This window comes from Budorcas taxicolor, chromosome 15 (genome assembly GCF_023091745.1).
Source record: "Budorcas taxicolor isolate Tak-1 chromosome 15, Takin1.1, whole genome shotgun sequence".
Lineage (NCBI taxonomy): Eukaryota > Metazoa > Chordata > Mammalia > Artiodactyla > Bovidae > Budorcas > Budorcas taxicolor.
In genome coordinates, this window is record NC_068924.1 from 19,001,888 (window position 1) to 19,021,288 (window position 19,401).

Consider the following 19,401-nt stretch of genomic DNA (forward strand, 5'->3'; position numbering starts at 1 on the left):
AGTAAATAGGGGAAATTTAAGCCTTCTCAATCATGAACTTCTTCCCCTCTACCTTCAAACTTTCATGTCTCTAACCTTAAAGAAAAATGTTCCTCTTCTTTCCCAGATTTGCTTTTGATCCCAGTTCCTATCACTTCCTCCAGGCATGCATCATTCATCCCATCTCTGCAGTGTTTTTAACTTCTCTTCCAAGGCTTCATCTCTTCAGGCTATGAATATATTTAAGCTTCTCCCCTCCCCAAGGAAAATTTCTTACTTGGCCCTCCTTTTCTCTCAAGTTATTGCACTCCAAACCATCACTACACTTTTACTGTAAAACTTTCTGAAATAGAATCCTAGTCTCTATTATTTCTTTAACATTTTTCTCTCCTTCATTCAACTGGTTTAGTTCCCCCTTAGCTTCCCTGGTATGGAGAAGGCGATGGCACCCGACTCCAGCGCTCTTGCCTGGAAAATCCCATGGACGAAGGAGCCTGGTAGGCTGCAGTCCGTGGGGTCGCCAAGAGTCAGACACGACGGAGCGACTTCACTTTCACTTTTCACTTTCATGCATTGGAGAAGGAAATGGCAACCTACCCCAGTGTTCCTGCCTGGAGAATCCCAGGGATGGGGCAGCCTGGTGGGCTGCTGTCTGTGGGGTCGCACAGAGTCGGACACGACTGAAGTGACTTAGCAGCAGCAGCAGCAGCAGTAGCTTCCCTGGTGGCTCAGACTGTAAAGCGTCTGCCTACAATGAGGGATACCCAGGTTCAATCCCTGGGTCGGGAAGATCTCCTGGAGAAGGAAATGGCAACCTACTCCAGTATTCTTACCTGGAAAATCCCATGGACAGAGGAGCATGATAATCTATAGTCCATGGGGTTGCAAAGAGTTGGACACAACTGAGTGACTTCACTTTGCTGTTTAAAATATTTGGAAAAGGGCATGTGTGGTCTCCCAACTGCCAATCTATTAACATCTTAGTGCCCTCCCAGCTTGCTGCTTAAGCCCTCTGATCCCTTTCCTGACACTCTCATATTGTGTCCCTGGGATCAAATGTTTCTGGTTCTTCTCCCTCCCTGATCACTTACTTCTGAGTCATTATTATGAAATGCCATTTCTCTACTCCTTACCGATGGGTTTCTTCAGATTTCTATTCTATGCCTTCTTTTCGTTCTAATTTCATAAATTCTTCCTGAGATACTTTATCCCCACTAATAAATTCATCTATCTTGAAATGCTCAAACAAATCCCCAAATTATATCTTGCTCTTGAGCTCCAGACCGGTACTGCTTTTTGTAATGATGGGAATGTTTTTTCACACTGTGTGATACAGTTGCCTCCTGCCACATGTGTCTATTAAGTACTTGAAAAGTGGCTAATGTGATTAACTGAATTTTTTGTTTTATTTAAGTTTGTTTTCAATTTCAATAGCCACATATGGCTAGTGACTACTGTGTTTGAGGCTAAATAGCCTCTGTTTAAATCTCCTATTGGATAATTCCTTTTCACTTTTCACCTCAATATATCACAAACCAAAGTTGCCACCTAATTTGTCAAATATCTCCTCTTCTTGAGTTCCTCCTCTTGTTAAATAGCATCATCATCTAAACATTTACCCAAATAACAAATCTCAGAATCAGATTTGATTTTTTTTAAAATTTTCCTCATGCTGACAATCAGTTGTTACTATTCTGAAAACATGTCAAATCTGATCTCTCCTTTTACTACTGATGATTCTGCTTTCCTTTCAGCATTCATTATTAATGACTTGCAGTACATTGTTCAGTCATTTGACACACACAGACACGTACACACACACACACACACACACACACACACACACACACACACCCCTATGCTTGGACTTGATATTTGCCATTTTAAATGACATGACACTTCCATTTTTTTGTAAGAGGGTCTTTACATCTGGGGAGATAATCCTGGTTCTGAAGTTGAAAAGAATAAGATATTAAAGCCAACTTTAAAGAAATGTTGAATTCTTTAGACTTTTCTATTCTCTGGGCAATGTTTATAATCCCAGATCCCTATTATTTCACATACCACCCATGACACAAATTAATGTTGCACTGGCAGCTGCTAATCCTTCACTTTTCCTGTTCCATAAAGGTCAACTAATAGTTTACTTCTACTCCTCTTCCCCTCTAGCGATTTGAGGAATGGATATAAAATGCGTTGCTGTTGTTGTTCACTTGCTAAGTCATGCCCAACTCTTTGCAACTCCATGGGCTGCAGCACACCAGCCTCCCCTGTCCTTCACTATTTCCCAGAGCTTGCTCAAATCATGTCCATTGAGTTGGTGATGTTACTTAATCATCTCATCCTCTGCTGCCCTCTTCTCCCTTTGCCTTCCATCTTTCCCAGCATCAGAGTCTTTTCCAATGAGTTGGCCCCCCTCATCAGGTGGCCAAAATATTGAAGCTTCAGCTTTAGCATCAGTTCTTCCATCAGGGTTGATTTCCTTTAGGATTTGATCTCCTTGTGGAAAAGAGATTCTGAACAGTCTTCTCGAGCACCACAATTCAAGATTTAGTGCTTAGCCTTCTTTATGGTCCAACTGTCTTAGTGTACATGACTACTGGAAAAGCCATAGCTTTGACTATATAATCTTTGTCAGCAAAATGATGTCTCCGCTTTTTAGTATGCTGTCTGCTGCTGCTGCTGCTAACTTGCTTCAGTTGTGTCCGATTCAGTGCAATCCCATAGACGGCAGCCCACCAGGCTCTCCCGTCCCTGGGATTCTCCAGGGAAGAACAGAGGAGTGGGTTGCCATTTCCTTCTCCGATGTATGAAAGTGAAAAGTGAAAGTGCAGTCACTCAGTATGTCCAACTCTTTGCGACCCCATGGACTGCAGCCTACCAGGCTCCTCCATCCATGGGATTTGCCAAGCAAGAGCACTGGAGTGGGGTGCCATCACCTTCTCTGAGTATGCTGTCTAGGTTTGTCATTTTCCACAGTTTGTTGTGATCCACACAAAAGCTTTAGCATATCAATGAAGCAAAGGTAGATGCTTTTCTGAAATTCCCTTGCTTTTTCTATGATCCAATGGATGTTGGCAATTTGATCTCTAGTTCCTCTTTTTTTAAACCCAGCTTGTATGTCTGGAATTTCTAGTACTGCTGAAACCTAGCTTGAAGAATTTTGAGCATTACCTTTCTAGCCTGTGAAATGAGTGCAATTGTACAGTAGCTTGAATATATTTTGGCATTGCCTTTCTTTGGAATTGGAATGAAAACTTACCTTTTTCAGTTCTGTGGCCACTGCTGAGTTCTCCAATTTTGCTGGCATATTGAGCTCAACACTTTAACAGTATCGTCTTTTAGGATTTTCAAAAGTTTATTTATTTTTAATTGAAGGATAACTTCTTTACAATATCATGTTGGTTTCTACCATACATCAACATGAATCAGCCATAGATGTACATATATCCCTTCCCTCTTGAACTTTCCTCCCACCTTCCACCCTGTCCTACCCCTCTAGGTTGTTTTAGAGCCCTGGTTTGAGTTCCCTGAGTCATACAGCAAACTCTTATTGGCTATTTTACATATGGTAGTGTACATATTTCCATGCTACTCTCTCCATTCATTCCAACCTCTCCTTCCTTTCCCCATCCATGTCCATAAGTCTGTCCTCTATGTCTGTGTCTCCATTGCTGCTCTGCAAATAGGTTCATCATTATCATCTTTCTAGATTCCATATATATGCATTAAAATATAATATTCGTTTTTCTCTTTCTGACTTACTTCACTTTATAATAGGCTCTACGTTCATCCACCTCATTAGAACTAGTTCAAATGCATTCCTTTTTATGGCTGAGTAATTTATTCCATTGTACACATGTACCACAGTTTCTTTATCCATTCATCTGTCGATGGTCATATAGGTTGCTTCCATGTCTTAGCTATTATAAATAGTTCTGGGATGAACATTGGCGTACTTGTGTCTTTTTCAGTTTTGGTTTCCTCAGGTTATATGCTTCATTGTGGGACTGTTGGATCATATTGTAGTTTTATTTCTAGTTTTGAAAAGAATCTCCATACTGTCTTCCATAATGGATGTATAAATTTAAATTCCCACCAACAGTGCAAGAGGGTTCCTTTTCCTCCACACCTTTTCCTGTATTTATTGTTTGTGGATCTTTTGATGATGGCCATTCCAACAAGTGCGAGGTGATATCTCATTGTAGGTTTGATTTGCATTTCTTTAATAATGAGTGATATTGAGTGATGTTTAATAATGAGTGATGAGTGTTTTCATGTATTTATTAGCCATCTGTATGTCATCTTTGAAGAAATATTTGTTTAGTGTTTTGCCCACTTTTTGATTGTGTTATTTGTTTTTCTGGTATTGAGTTGTATGAGTTGCTTGTGTATTTTGCAAATTATTCCTTGTCAGTTGCTTCATTTGCTATTATATTCTCCCTTTCTAAGTGTTGTCTTCTTTCTAGTTTTCTTTGTTGTGTAAAAGCTTTTATGTTTCATTAGGTCTAAATTGTTTATTTTTTGTTTTTATCTCCATTAGTCTAGGATACGGGTCATAGAGGATCTATCTTTTAAGATTTTTAAATATTTCAGCTGGAATTCCATCACCTCCACTAGCTTTGTTCATGGAAATGCTTTCTAAGGCCCACTTGACTTTACACTCCAAGATGTCTGGCTCTAGGTCAGTGACTACATTTTCATAGTATTCTGGGTCATTAAGACCTTTTTTGTACCATTCTTCTCTGAATTCTTGCCACCTCTTCTTAATCTCTTCTGCTTCTGTTGGGTCTTTGTCATTTCTGTCCTTTATTGTGTCCATCTTTGTATGAAATATTCCCTTGATATCTCCAGTTTTCTTGAAGAGATCTCTAGTCTTCCCCATTCTATTGTTTACCTCTATTTCTTTCCATTGTTCACTTAAACAGACTTTTTTGTCTCTCCTTGCTATTCTTTGGAACTCTGCATTCAGTTAGGGTATATCTTTCTCTCTCTCCTTTACTTTTCACTTTTCTTATTTTCTCAACTATTTGTGAGGCCTCCTCAGACAACCATTTTGCTTTCTTGCATTTCTCTTTTTTGGGGATGATTCTGGTCACTGCCTCTGGTACAGTGTTACAAACCTTTGTCCATAGTTTTTCAGGCACTGTCTACCTGATCTAAATCTCTGTCTTGAGTCCATCATCTCCACTGTATAATCATAAGGGCATATCTAAATGGCCTAGTGGTTTTCCTGACTTTCTTCAAATTAAGCCTGAATTTTGCTATAAGGAATTCATGATCTGAGCCATAGTCAGCTCTAGGTCTTGTTTTTGCTGATTATATAGAACCTCTCCATCTTTGGCTGCAAAGGGTATAGTCAATCTGATTTCAACATTGACCATCTGGTGATGTCCATGAGTAGAAGTGTCTTTGTGTTATTGGAAGAGAGTGTCTCCTATGACCAGTGAGTTCTCTTGACCAAACTCTATTAGAATTTGCCCTGCTTCTTTTTGTACTCCAAGGCCAATCTTGCCCTTTATCCCAGGTATCTCTTGACTTCCTCTTTTTGCATTTCAATTCCCTGTGATGAAAAGGACATCTTTTTTTTTCTTTTTTTTAATGTTAGTTCTAGAAGATCTTCTATGTCTTCATAGAACTGTTCAGCATCTTTGCCACTAGTGGTCAGGCCATAGACTTGGATTACTGTGATGTTGAATGGCTTGCCTTGGAAATGAACCTAGATCATTCTGTCATTATTGATATTGCACCCAAGTACTGCATTTCAGACTCTTTTGTTGCCTGTGAGGGCTACTGCATTTCCACAGTGCAGTTCAGTTCAGTTCAGTCACTCAGTCATGTCCGACTTTTTGCGACCCCCTGAATCACAGCACGCCAGGCCTCCCTGTCCATCACCAACTCCCGGAGTTCACTCAGAGTTGCGTCCATCGAGTCAGTGATGCCATCCAGCCATCTCATCCTCTGTCGTCCCCTTCTCCTCCTGCCCCCAATCCCTCCCAGCATCAAAGTCTTCTCCAATGAGTCAACTCTTCGCATGAGGTGGCCAAAGTATTGGAGTTTCAGCTTTAGCAGCATTCCTTCCAAAGAAATCCCAGGGTTGATCTCCTTTAGGATGGATTGGTTGGATCTCCTTGCAGTCCAAGGGACGCTCAAGAGTCTTCTCCAACACCACAGTTCAAAAGCATCAATTCTTCAGCGCTCAGCCTTCTTCACAGTCCAACTCTCACATCCATACATGACCACTGGAAAAACCACAGCCTTGACTAGACGGGCCTTAGTCGGCAAAGTAATGTCTCTGCTTTGAATATGCTATCTAGGTTGGTCACAACTTTTCTTCCAAGGAGTAAGCGTCTTTTAATTTCATGGCTGCAATCACCATCTGCAGTGATTTGCAAGCCCCAAAAAATAAAGTCTGACACTGTTTCCACTGTTTCCCCATCTATTTCCCATGGAGTGATGGGACTGGATGCCATGATCTTTGTTTTCTGAATGTTGAGCTTTAACCCAACTTTTTCACTCTCCTCTTTTACTTTCATCAAGAGGCTTTTTAGTTCCTCTTCACTTTCTGCCATAAGGGTGGTGTCATCTGCATATCTGAGGTTACTGATATTTCTCCCTGCAATCTTGATTCCAGCTTGTGCTTCTTCCAGTCCAAGGTTTCTCATGATGTACTCTGCATATAAGTTAAATAAGCAGGGTGACAATATATAGCTTTGATGTACTCCTTTTCCTATTTGGAACCAGTCTGTTGTTCCATGTCCAGTTCTAACTGTTGCTTCCTGACCTGCATACAGATTTCTCAAGAGGCAGGTTAGGTGGTCTGGTATTGCCATCTCTCTCAGAATTTTCCACAGTTTATTGTGATCCACACAGTCAAAGGCTTTGGCATAGTCAATAAAGGAGAAATAGATATTTTTCTGGAACTCTCTTGCTTTTTCCATGATCCAACGGATGTTGATTTTTTCCCACAATAGGTGAATAGAATACATATGACTATTATATCTACTATTTTTGCCCACAGTAGTAGATATAATAGTTATACGAATTCTATTCACCTATTCCGTCCATTTTAGTTCACTGATTCCTAAGATGTTAAAGTTCAATCTTGCCATCTCCTGCTTGACCACATCCAATTTTCCTTGATTCGCGGACCTAACATCCCATGTTTCTATGCAATATTGTTCTTTACAGCATCAGGCTTCACTTTTACCACAAGACACATCCACAACTGAGCTAGTTCTGCTTTGGCCCAGCCACTTCCTTCTTTCTGGAGCTGTTAGTAGTTGCCCTTCACTCTTTCCCAGTAGCATATTGAACATCTTCTGACCTTGGGGTCTCATCTTCCAGTGTCATATATTTTTGCCTTTTTATACTGTCCATGGGGTTCTTGTGGAAATAATACTGGAGTGATTTGCCATTCCCTCTTCCAGTGGGCCACACTTTGTCAGAACTCTTCAATATGACCTGTCCATCTTGGATAGTCCTGCACAATATTGCTCATGGCTTCCTTCAGTTATGCAAGCCCCTTTGCCACCACAAGGCTGTGATCCAAATCTCAATAGTTTAATTCTCCTCCTCATCCTATAATGCTTGGAGAAACGACTATAATCTGACTAATATATTTTTGGCCACAAAGCCATTTTGAGGAGCAGACTTCCAGTTCTACTGAAACCATAAAACTGACCCTGAAAAGAAATAAACTTACAATTGCCAGTGTCAGAGCCAAGAGCTCCATGTCATTTCACTTACAGGGTACCAGCCTCTGATGTTCTTTTCAATCCCAAGGTCCAATATAGAATTCAAAGAGTCCACACAACACACAAAGGAATAGGAATGCACAGAGAAATCTTGAGAATACAACAAAGCAACAGTAATATGTCATCTGTGGTTGATGCTGTTTTTCTAACTGCTTGGTTTTTTTTTAGTTAAAAGTCAAAAAATATTCTCTTGCTTAAGTTATGAGAATTAGGATTGTTACTTTTGCTTTCAACACACTCATGAAGAGAAAGTCACAGCTCATGGTGCAGAGGACAAAGGCCAGTGTGTAGCTTACAGCCATCTGGACAGGAGATAGAAAAAGAGAAAGTCATCTTAAATTAAGGCTGTTCTGTGGACCACAAAATTAATACTCTTCTCTCTTGCCTGAATAATTTTAATAATTTAATTAGTCTTCTTACCTCTGGCCATATCTTCTACCTTCCATCTATATATTGCCCTAGTTTTGCTAATGAAATGTAATCCTTCTTTAGTTTGCATTGCTCAAAATATGAAGTCCTAATGTTTGAAATAACATACAGGATCACTAGTAATCTGACCCTTACATAAATGATGGCCCCAATTTTATTATCCCTCCCACCTACCCAATGCCATGAGTTTTTTAGGCATTTGCTAGAAATCAAAGTTGATGCCCTTCTCTGCACCAGACCTATGCACCACAAGGAGGAGATTTCAGGAGCCCAGAGATACTTAGAAATCAGTCAAAGGTTTTATTTCACATTTAGTCACTATATCAAATTATACCATACAATAAATATTTAGATAATATCAGGTTTCAGCTCTTTCTTGTGAAACTTATCTTTTTGTTTTTTGCTTGTCAAATGTTGGAACTCACTGGATCTTCCTCTCTCTATTCCACAAGAAGTTTTGCATCAAATCAGATGTATGCTTCCGTGAAGGGAAGTACGCGGATACATACCTTCCTATTGAATAACGCTTAAAACATTCTACTAATTTTAAAAACCTAGACACAGATGTCATACATTGTATGAAATATCCAGAATAGTAAAAGCCCTAGAGACAGAAAATAGATTAGATTGTCATGAGTAGGGGGAAGGAAAAATGGACAGTGACTGCTAATGGGCATGGGGCTTCTTTTAGAGCAATAAAAATGTTCTGAAATATAACGGTAAATTTTATAGTGCTGATGGTTGTATATATTTAAAACACACTGAATATACTTTAAAAGGATTAATATTATATGAATTATTTTCCAAGGAAAAGAACCTACTTAAGTAACGCTCATATTCTAACAGCCAAGACTGAAAACAACACAGTTGTTTTTCCATGGGTGAATGGTTCGTCCATTCACTGTGGTATTTTTGTACTAGGTAATGTTACTACTGATCAATTGGAGCAAACTACTGATATAATCAACTACCTGGCAAACTTTCAGAGAATTATACCTAGTGAAAAACGAGAGCCAATCCCCCAAACTTTTATACTGTATAATTCATCTACATAACATTATTGCATTGACAAAATTATAGAAATGAGAAATAGATTAGTGATTGATTCATCAATAGGGTTAAGAATACACACACAGACATAAAGAACAGATTTTGGACACAGTGGGGGAAGGAGAAGGCATGACAAATTGAAAGAGTAGCATTGACCTGTATACACTACCATGTGTAAAATAGATAGTCAGTGACATATATACACTATTGTGTGTAAAATAGATAGTCAATGTGCTGTATGGGCAGAGGAGTTAAACCCGGTGCTCTGTGACAGGCTAGAGGTGTGGGATGGGGTAAGAGGTTGGGAGGGGGCTTAAGGAGGGAAGGGACATATGTGTATCTGTGGCTGATTCACATTGTTGTATGGCAGAAACCATGCAACCTTGTAAAGTAACTTTCCCCCAATTAAAAATAAATTTAAAAAAAAAAAGAATGGAAGAGGGATGTGTGGGAGGCAAGTGGGCATGACTATGTCAGGGCAACAAGTAAGGTTGTTGTGGTAATGATAGCATTCTGCATCTTTGTTATATCAATGTCATTATCATGGTTGTTTACATTGTAGTACAATTTTACAAGATGTTACCATTAGGGAAGGGCTTTCTAGATGGTACTAGTGGTAAAGAACCTGCCTGCCAATGCAGGAGACATAAGAGAAGCAGGTTCAGTACCTGGGTCAGGAAAATGTCCTGAAGGGGGCATGGCAACCCATCCCAATATTTTTGCCTGGAGAATCCCATGGACAGAGGAGCTTAGTGAGGTACAGTCCATAGGGTCCCAAAGAGTCAGACAGAACTGAAATGACTTAGCACTCACTCATACACCATTAGAAAAAACTAGGTAAAGGACACATAGGATCTCTTTGTATCATTTGTTACCATTGCTTGTAAATCTACAATTAATCTAAAATAAATAGTTTAATTTAAAAGTAGACAACTTCTGAAGTTAATCCTTAGAGGTATTTGCCAGTTAAAATTCAATAGAAGAATGAGAACACTCTAAGACATAACCACAGCACTTAACCCTCTGTAGAAGTAACTCAGCCTGAAAGAAAATGTCAGTGAGATAGCCTAAATACTGAACAGGAGCTTCTGGGAATATGGAATGAGGAGAGTCAAATCAAAGGAATCTCCCAGTGTAACAGCGTATTTTGCTAGAATGTTTAGCTGATACGAAAAGTTCAAAACTTCAGGGATGTTCATCGGACTTTGGGAAAGGGAATTTAATAGGCAGTTTTATGTGTCAACTTGGCAAGGTTACAGTCCTCACTAAATAAAAATCTAGATGTTACTGTGAAGGCATTTTGCAGACATGATTAGCATTCATTAGCAGTTGCCTCTAAGTAAGAAGATTATCCTAAATAATCTGGTTGGGACTGAATCCAGCAGTTAAAGAGAAGAATTAAACTTTCCCTAGAGAAGAAATTCTACCTGCAGATTGCAGTTTCAGCTCATGCCCAGGATTCCAGATTGCCCTTCCTCATGGCTTGCCCTGAAGATTTTGGATTTGCCTCGCCAAGACTGATGTTGAAGTTGAAACTCCAATATTTTGGTCACCTGAAGTGAAGAAATGACTCATCTGGAGACCCTGATGCTGGGAAAGATTGAAGGCGGGAGGAGAAGGGACAACAGAGGATGAGATGGGTGGATGGAATCACCGACTCAATGGATATGAGTTTGGTTAAACTCCAGGAGCTGGTGATGGACAGGGAGCCCTGGTGTGCTGCAGTCCATGGGGTCACAATGAGTCAGACACAACTGAGCAACTGAACTGAACTGAAGTGAACTGAGCCAGCCCCTACGATGCATAAGCCAATTTCATGCAATAAATCTCTTAATGTATAATATATTTCCCTACATCTCTGGAGGAAGCTGACTGACAGATGGGTTTGTTGCATTTAAAAATAAAACCAGGAAATGGAAGATGGTGGAGGAGTAAGACGGAGAGATCACCTTCCTCCCCACAGATACATCAAAAATTCATCAGAATATGGAACAACTCCTACAGAACAATTTCTGAACAATAGCAGAAGACCCCAAACTTCCAAAAAGGTAAAGTGATCTCCTTAGAATGAGGTAGGGCAAAGGATAAAGGCATAAAAAGAGACAGCGGATTTCAGGGCAGGGGCTTGTCCCCTGAGAGAGGGAGTCATGAAAGAGGAAAAGTTCTCACACTCTAGGAAACCTGATCACAGATGGGGCCGGGTGGGAGCTTCAGAACCGTCAGGCAGGATGGAGTGCAGCAGTGGGGGCTCAGAAGGCAAACAGAGAAAATTCACCATAGAAATTGGTGCTGAAGATCACTTTTCAGAAGAGGATGGAGGCAAGGTGCTCAGACATAGGCGCAGACCCCAGGAAAGGGTTTGGGGTTGGCTGCCATGAGGATACTCTGAGAGGATTACTTCCACACAGCTATGGAATTAAATGTGACTGCCACTACCAAGGAGTTCCCAGGTGGTGCTAATGGTAGAGAACACCCCTGCCAATGTAGGGAAAGAGACACGGGTTTGATCCCTGGGTCAGGAAGATCCACTGGAAAAGAGCATGGCAAGCGACTTCAATATTTTTGCCTGGAGAATCCCATGGACATAAGAGTCTGGCAGACTACAGTTCATAGGATCGCACAGAGTCAGACAGGATTGAAGCAACAGCATACACATATGCCTCTGCCAAAAGTGGGGAATGTGCAAGGGGCAGCTACAAAATGCTGCTAATGCAGTCCTGATCCAAGAGGCGGGACCTACCACCAGGCTGTGAGCAGGCACAGGTTACTTCCCATACCTTGCTGGGAGATGAACAGCTTAGATGTTCTTAGGGACCCACAACCTGGGGCCAATTCCTCTGGGAGAGCTCAAAACTCTTCTCAGATTGTAACGGCATCCAACAGGTCTCTACTTCCACAGGCGCTCCCTGGACCTCCCAATTGTGGTTGCCATACCCTCCCCTCTCCTCAGCCTGAGCAAGCAAGTGAGCCCTAATAAGCCTTGGGCTTTGTCTTCTCAAAGGATTAGACAGTGGAAGTGACAAATAGATTTAAGACAGACTCTTATAGACAGAGTGCCTAAAGAACTATGGACAGAGGTTCATAACTTTATGCAGGAGGCAGGGATCAAGACATCAAACAAAGCTAGTGGAGGTGATGGAATTCCAGTCAAGCTATTTCAAATCCTAAAAGATGATGCTGTGAAAGTGTTGCACTCAATATATCAGCAAATTTGGAAAATTCAGCAGTGGCCACAGAACTAGAAAAGTTCAGTTTTCATTCCAATCCCAAAGAAAGGCAATGCCAAAGAATGCTCAAACTACTGCACAATGGCACTCACCTCACATGCTAGAAAGTAATGCTCAAAATTCTTCAAGCCAGGCTTCAACAGTATGTGAACCATGAACTTCCAGATGTTCAACATCTGAAAGGATGGGGAACATGTGTATACCCATGGCGGACTCATGTTGATGTATGGCAAAACCAATACAATATTGTAAAGTAATTAGCCTCCAATTAAAATAAATAAATTTATATTTAAAATTAAAAAAAAAAAGAAAAGGCAGAGGAACCAGAGACCAAATTGCCAACATCCATAGGATCATCAAAAAACCAATGGAGTTCCAGAGTAACATCTACTTCTGCTTTATTCACTACGCCAAAGCCTTCAACTGTGTGGATCACAACAAACTGTGGAAAATTCTGAAAGAGACGGGAATACCAGACCACCTGACCTGCCTCCTGAGAAATTTGTATGCAGGTCAAGAAATAACAGTTAGAGCCGGACATGGAACAACAGACTGGTTCCAAATAGGAAAAGGGGTATGTCAGGGCTGTATATTGCCACCCTGCTTATTTAACTTATATGCAGAGAGCATCATGAGAAATGCTGCGCTGGAGGAAGCACAAGCTGGAATCAAGATTGCTGGGAGAAATATCAGTAACCTCAGATGTGCAGACGACACCATCCTTATGGTAGAAATTGAAAAAGAACTGAAGAGCCTCTTGATGAAAGTGAAAGAGGAGAGGGGAAAAGCTGGCTTAAAACTCAATATTCAAAAAACTAAAATCATGGCATCTGGTCCCATCACTTCATGACAAATAGATGGGAAAACAATGGAAACAGTGACAGACTTTATTTTTTGGGACTCCAGAATCACTGCAGATGGTGACTGCAGCCATGAAATTAAAAGATGCTTGCTCTTTGGAAAAAAGCTATGATGAATCTACTTAGCATATTTAAAAGCAGAGATATAACTTTGCCAACAAATTTCTGTCTGGTCAAAGCTATGGTTTTTCCAGTAATCATGATGAATGAGAGAGTTGGACTAAAAGGAAAGCTGAGCACCAAAGAATTGATGCTTTGAACTGTGGTGTCGGAGAAGACTCTTGAGAGTCCCTTGAACTGCAAGGAGATCCAACCAGTCCATGCTAAAGGAAATCAGTCCTGAATATTCAATGGAAGGACTGATGCTGAAGGTGAAGCTCCAATAATTTGACCGTCTGATGCAAAGAACTGACTCATTTGAAAAGACCCTGATACTGGGAAACATTGAAGGCAAAAGGTTAAGGGGATGACAAAGATGATTGGATGGTATTACCAACTCGATGGACATGAGTTTGAGTAAGCTCCAGGAGTTGGTGATGGACAGGGAAGCCTGGAGTTCTGCAGTCCATAGGGTCGCAAAGAGTTGGAAACGACTGAGTGACTGAACTGAACTGAACTGAACTTTGTCCTCATGTCTGGACAGGGAACAAACTATGGACTTTAGGGGCAACTGTGAACTTTAGCAGCAAATATAAGCTGGAGTAAGGCCAGATTTGAAATTTAGCGACCCCCACACTGCTCGCCACAAGTCCAGAAACCTTCCTAGAAATGTTGGAGGATTTTGGTGTGAGTCTCACTGGATGTTCCCACTGTTGAGTATTGCCTTAATGAAGTGTCTTGGGGTTTTGTCTTCTGTGCTGTGTGGCTTGTGAGGTGTTGGTGCTATAGTAGAGGTCAGCCTGAACCCCTAATATAGGAGATATGGGCCCAAGACTTTGATTCACCAGTGAACTGCCAACCCCAGGGAACATTAATAGATGACAGTCCTCCCAAAGGCTTCCATCTCAGCACTGAAACCAAGCCCACCCAAAGGTCAGCAAGTTCCAGTGTCCTGACACTCCACACCAGTCCTTCAGCAAAACAGGGTCACAATCCTGCACATTAGCAGATAGGCTGCCCAAAGTTATGCCAAACCCATAGACAGCCCAAAACACACTGCTGGGCATGGCACTGCCCTTCAGAGAAAAAATCCAGCTCTATCCACCGGAACACAGGCACAAGTCTCCCCAGCCACGCATGAAACCTTCATAAGGCACTGCTTCAACCCCATCCATGGGAAGCAGACTCCACAATTAGGAAATGTGACTTTCCAGACTGCAGAACAGAGACCCTAAACACAGTTGTTGTTGTTGTTCAGTTGCTAAGTCATGTCTTACTCTTTGTGACCCCATGGACTTCAGCAGTCCAGGCTTCCTTGTCCTTCGCTGTTTCCCAGAGTTTGCTCAAACTCACATCCATTGAGTCTGAGTAAGATCTACATCCATCCAACCATCTCTTCCTCTGTTATCCATCCCCTTCTCTTCTGCCCTCAATCTTTCCCAGCATCAGGGTCTTTTCCAATGAGTTGGCTCTTCACATCAGGTGTCCAAAATATTGGAGCTTCAGCTTTAGCATCAGTGCTTTCAGTGAATATTCAGGGTTGATTTCCTTTAGTATTGACTAGTTTGATCTCCTTGCTGTCCAAGGGACTCTTAAGAGTTTCTCCAACACTACAATTCAAAAGCATCAACTTGCCAATTCTCAGCCTACTTTCTTATCCAGCTTTCACATGCTTATGTGACTACTGGAAAAAACATAGCTTTGATCATATGGACCTTTGTTGGCAAAAGGATATTTCTGCTTTTTAATATGCTATCTAGTTTTGTCATAGCTTTTCTTCCAAGGAGCAGGTGCCTTTTAATTTTATGGCTGCAGTCACTGTCTGCAGTGATTTTGGAGCCCAAGAATATAAATTCTGCCACCATTTTCACTTTTTCCGCATCTATTTGCAAACTAAACAAAATGAAAATACAGAGAAATATGCAGCAGATGAAGAAACATGATAAAAACTCACAAGACCAAGAAATGAGGAGGTAATAGGTAGTGTACCTGAAAAAGAATTCAGAGTAATGACAGCAAAGATGATGCAAAATCTTGAAAACAAAATGGGGGCATAGATAAACAGACTGGAGGCAGGAATTGAGAAGATACAAAAAGTGTTTAACAGTGACCTAGGACAATTAAAGGATAAACAATCAACTATAAACAATTCAATAACTGATATTAAAAATACACTGGAGGGAACTAACAGTAGAGTAAATGAGGCAGAAGAACAGATCGTGAGCTAGAAGATAGAATGGTGGAAATAACTGAAGCAGAGCTGAATAAAGAAAAAAGGATAAAAAGAAATTAGGACAGTCTCAGAGACTTCTGAGACCACATGAAGCACACCAACATTCCAATCATAGACATCAGAGAAGAAGAAGACTAAAGGAAAGGACATAAGGAAATATTCAAGGAGATTATATTCGAAAAGTTCCCTAAAATGGGAGAAGAAATAACCACTCAAGTCCAAGAAGCCCAGAGAGTTCCATACAGGATAAACCTAACAAGAAACATGCCAAGACACATATTGATCAAACTAACAAAAATTAAATACAAAGAAGAAATATTAAAAGCAACAAATAACATACAAGAGAACCCTCATAAGGCTAACAGCTGATCTTTCAACAGAAACTCTGCAGGTCAGAAGGGAATGTCAGGATATATTTAAAGTGATGAAAGGGGAAAACCTGCAACCAAGATTATTCTATCCAGCAAGGACCTCATTCAGATTCAAACGAGAAATCTGAAGCTTTACAGACAGACAAGTAAAAGCTAGAAGGATTCAGCACTATGAAACCAGCTCTTTAACATATGCTAAAGGAACTTCTCTAGAAAAGAAACATAGAAAAGGCCCATAAAAACAAATCTAAAACAATAAGGCAAATGGTAACAGGATATACTTATCAATAATTACCTTAAATGTAAATGGGATAAGTGCTCCAACCAAAAGACACAGATTGGCTGAATGGATACAAAAACAAGACCCTGATATATGCTGGTTTCAAGAGACCCATTACTCTGCTTGCAAACGTCTGTATATTGAAAGCTACGATTTTTCCAGTAGTCAAGTAAGGATGTGAGAGTTGGACCATAAAAAAGACTGAGTGACGAAGAACACATGTGATGTGTTCAGCATCTAACTGTGATGGTTAAGAAGACTCTTGAGAGTCCCTTGGACTGAAAGGAGATCAAATCAGTCAATCCTAAAGAAAATCAACCCTGAATATTCATTGGAAGAACTGGTGATGAAGTTGAAACTCCAATAGTTTGGCCACCTGATGCAAAGAACTGACTCATTGGAAAAGACCTTGATGCTAGGAAAACTTGAAGGTAGGAGGAGATGGGGATGACAGAGGATGAGATGGTTGGTGGCATCACCAACTTGATATACATGAATTTGAGCAGGCTCCAGGAGATGGTAAAGGACAGGGGAGCCTGGTATGCTGCAGTCCAGGGGGTCGCAGAGTCAGACACGACTAAGTGACTGAACAACAAGAGACCCTCCTCAAACCTAGTGACATACAGATTGTGAAACATGTATAATATCGTATAAGAAATGAATCACCAGTCCAGGTTTGATGCAGGATACAGGATGCTTGGGGCTGATGCACTGGGATGACCCAGAGGGATGGTACGGGGAGGGAGGAGGGAGAGGGTTCAGGATGGGGAACACGTGTACACCCGTGGCGGATTCATGTTGATGTATGGCAAAACCAATGCAATATTGTAAAGTAATTAGCCTCCAATTAAAATAAATAAATTTAAATTTAAGAAAAGAAAGAAAGTGAGGGGTTGGAAAAAGATATTCCATGTAAATAGAAATCAAAAGAAAGAGGGAGCAGCAATACTGTATCAGATAAAATAGACCTTAAAATAAAGACTGTTACAAGAGATGAAGAAGGACACTGCATAGTGATCAAGGCATTAATCCAAGAATAAGATACAAATAATTATAAATATGCATGCACCTAATATATGAGCACCTCAAATACTTAAGGCAAATGCTAACAACTATTAAAGGGGAAATTGACAGTAGCACAATAATGGTGGGGGACTTTAATATCCCACTCACACCAATAGACAGATCATTCAGACAGAAAGTTAATATGGAAACACAAGTTTTAAATGATATATGGACTAGTTGGGTCTAACTGATATCTATAGGACATTTCACCCAAAAGCAATATATTTAATTTTTTCTCAAGTGCACATTAAACATTCTCCAGCATAGATCACATTTTGGGTCACAAATCAAGCCTTGGTAAATTTAGAGATATTGAAATCAATTCAAGAATCTTTTCTGATCACAATGGGGGGAAAAAACAAACAAACAAATTATAATAAACACAAACACATGGAAGCTAAACAATATGCTTCTGGATAACCAACAGATCACTGAAGAAATCAAGAAAAGAAATCAAAATATGCCTAGAAACAAATGACAATGAAAACAAGACAACTCAAATCGGCTCCAGTTTCATCCACCTAGAACTGATTCAAATGTACTCTTTTAAATGGCTGAGTAATACTCCATTGCGTATATGTACCACAGCTTTCTTATCCATTCGTCTGCTGATGGACATCTAGGTTACTTCCATGTCCTGGCTATTATAAACAGTGCTGCAATGAACACTGGGGTACACATGCCTCTTTCAATTCCAGTTAGAAATTAATTTCCCACTTAGGAGCAGAGGAGCATTTTTAGTATATAATTTATTCATGATTTTAAGGAATCTTCAAGCTATTAAAACTGCATGCCCAAAAGCACACTTGACACCAAAGAACAAACTGTGGCAAATTCTTTTGAGTTGTTAACATTCTTTACCCATTCTCTGCTGGTAATATTAGAGGGTTTATTTTACTAAAGTAAAAATTCTGGAATTATTCTCTTATGACATCTCATTTGTCCTTTCTCTCTAACCATAATTTCTCATACAATGTGGAGCTAAGTTCATATTTGGATGGTGATGTAGTGAGCCCATGACAAGAAACCTTTCTTTAGGTATTGATTTTACCTGTATTTTAACTGTAAAAACTCTTATCTACTGCTCAAAAGTAACACTGTGTTTTTGTTTTTATTGTATTTGTTGTGTGATTTTTCTTCCAGCAGAAGAGGTTTTTTTGTGTGTTTTTGTTTGTTTGTTTGTTTGTTTGTTTGTTTTGCTTTGCTAGGCTTGTTGATATCAAAGTGAAAACCCTACAGTTTTTATTAGGAGTTCAGTTCAGTTCAGTTCAGTTGCTCAGTCATGTCTGACTCTTTGCAACCCCATAAATCACAGCACGCCAGGCCTCCCTATCCATCACCAACTCCTGGAGTTCACTCAGATTCACGACCATTGAGTCAGTGATGCCATCCAGCCGTCTCATCCTCTGTCATCCTCTTCTCCTCCTGCCCCCAATCCCTCCCAGCATCGAACTCTTTTCCAATGAGTCAACTCTTATTAGGAGTTATGACTTTACTTATTTACTGTCTTGGTAGACTAATTAAACACAGTGCTTAAGAGGATGGCTTTGGGAACAGTATGTCAGGCTTATACCACTTGAGCCTCAGTTTCCCTTTCTGAGATAATAATTACAATAAATATGAGAGGATTGAGTGAAATGACCACATAAAGTGCTTAGGTATATACTTAGCATGAAATAAATACTCTGAATCTTAGCTATGGTTATATGATCCCAGCAGCATTGTAGAAGTGTCTATTTTGGTTATAATCATGTGAGTCATTTAATGCCAACAGTAGCTGGAGTTTGTAGGAAGGCAGGCAGCTTATTATTGCTAACAAATATCTTTTTTTAATATAAACTTATTTATTTTAATTGGAGGTTAATTACTTTACAATACTGTATTGGTTTTGCCATACATCAACATGAATCTGCCACAGGTATACACGTGTTGCCCATCCTGAAGCCCCCTCCCTCCTCCCTCCCTGTACCATCCCTCTGGGTCATCCCAGTGCACCAGCCCCAAGCATCCAGTATCATGCATCAAACCTGGACTGGCAATTCATTTCATAT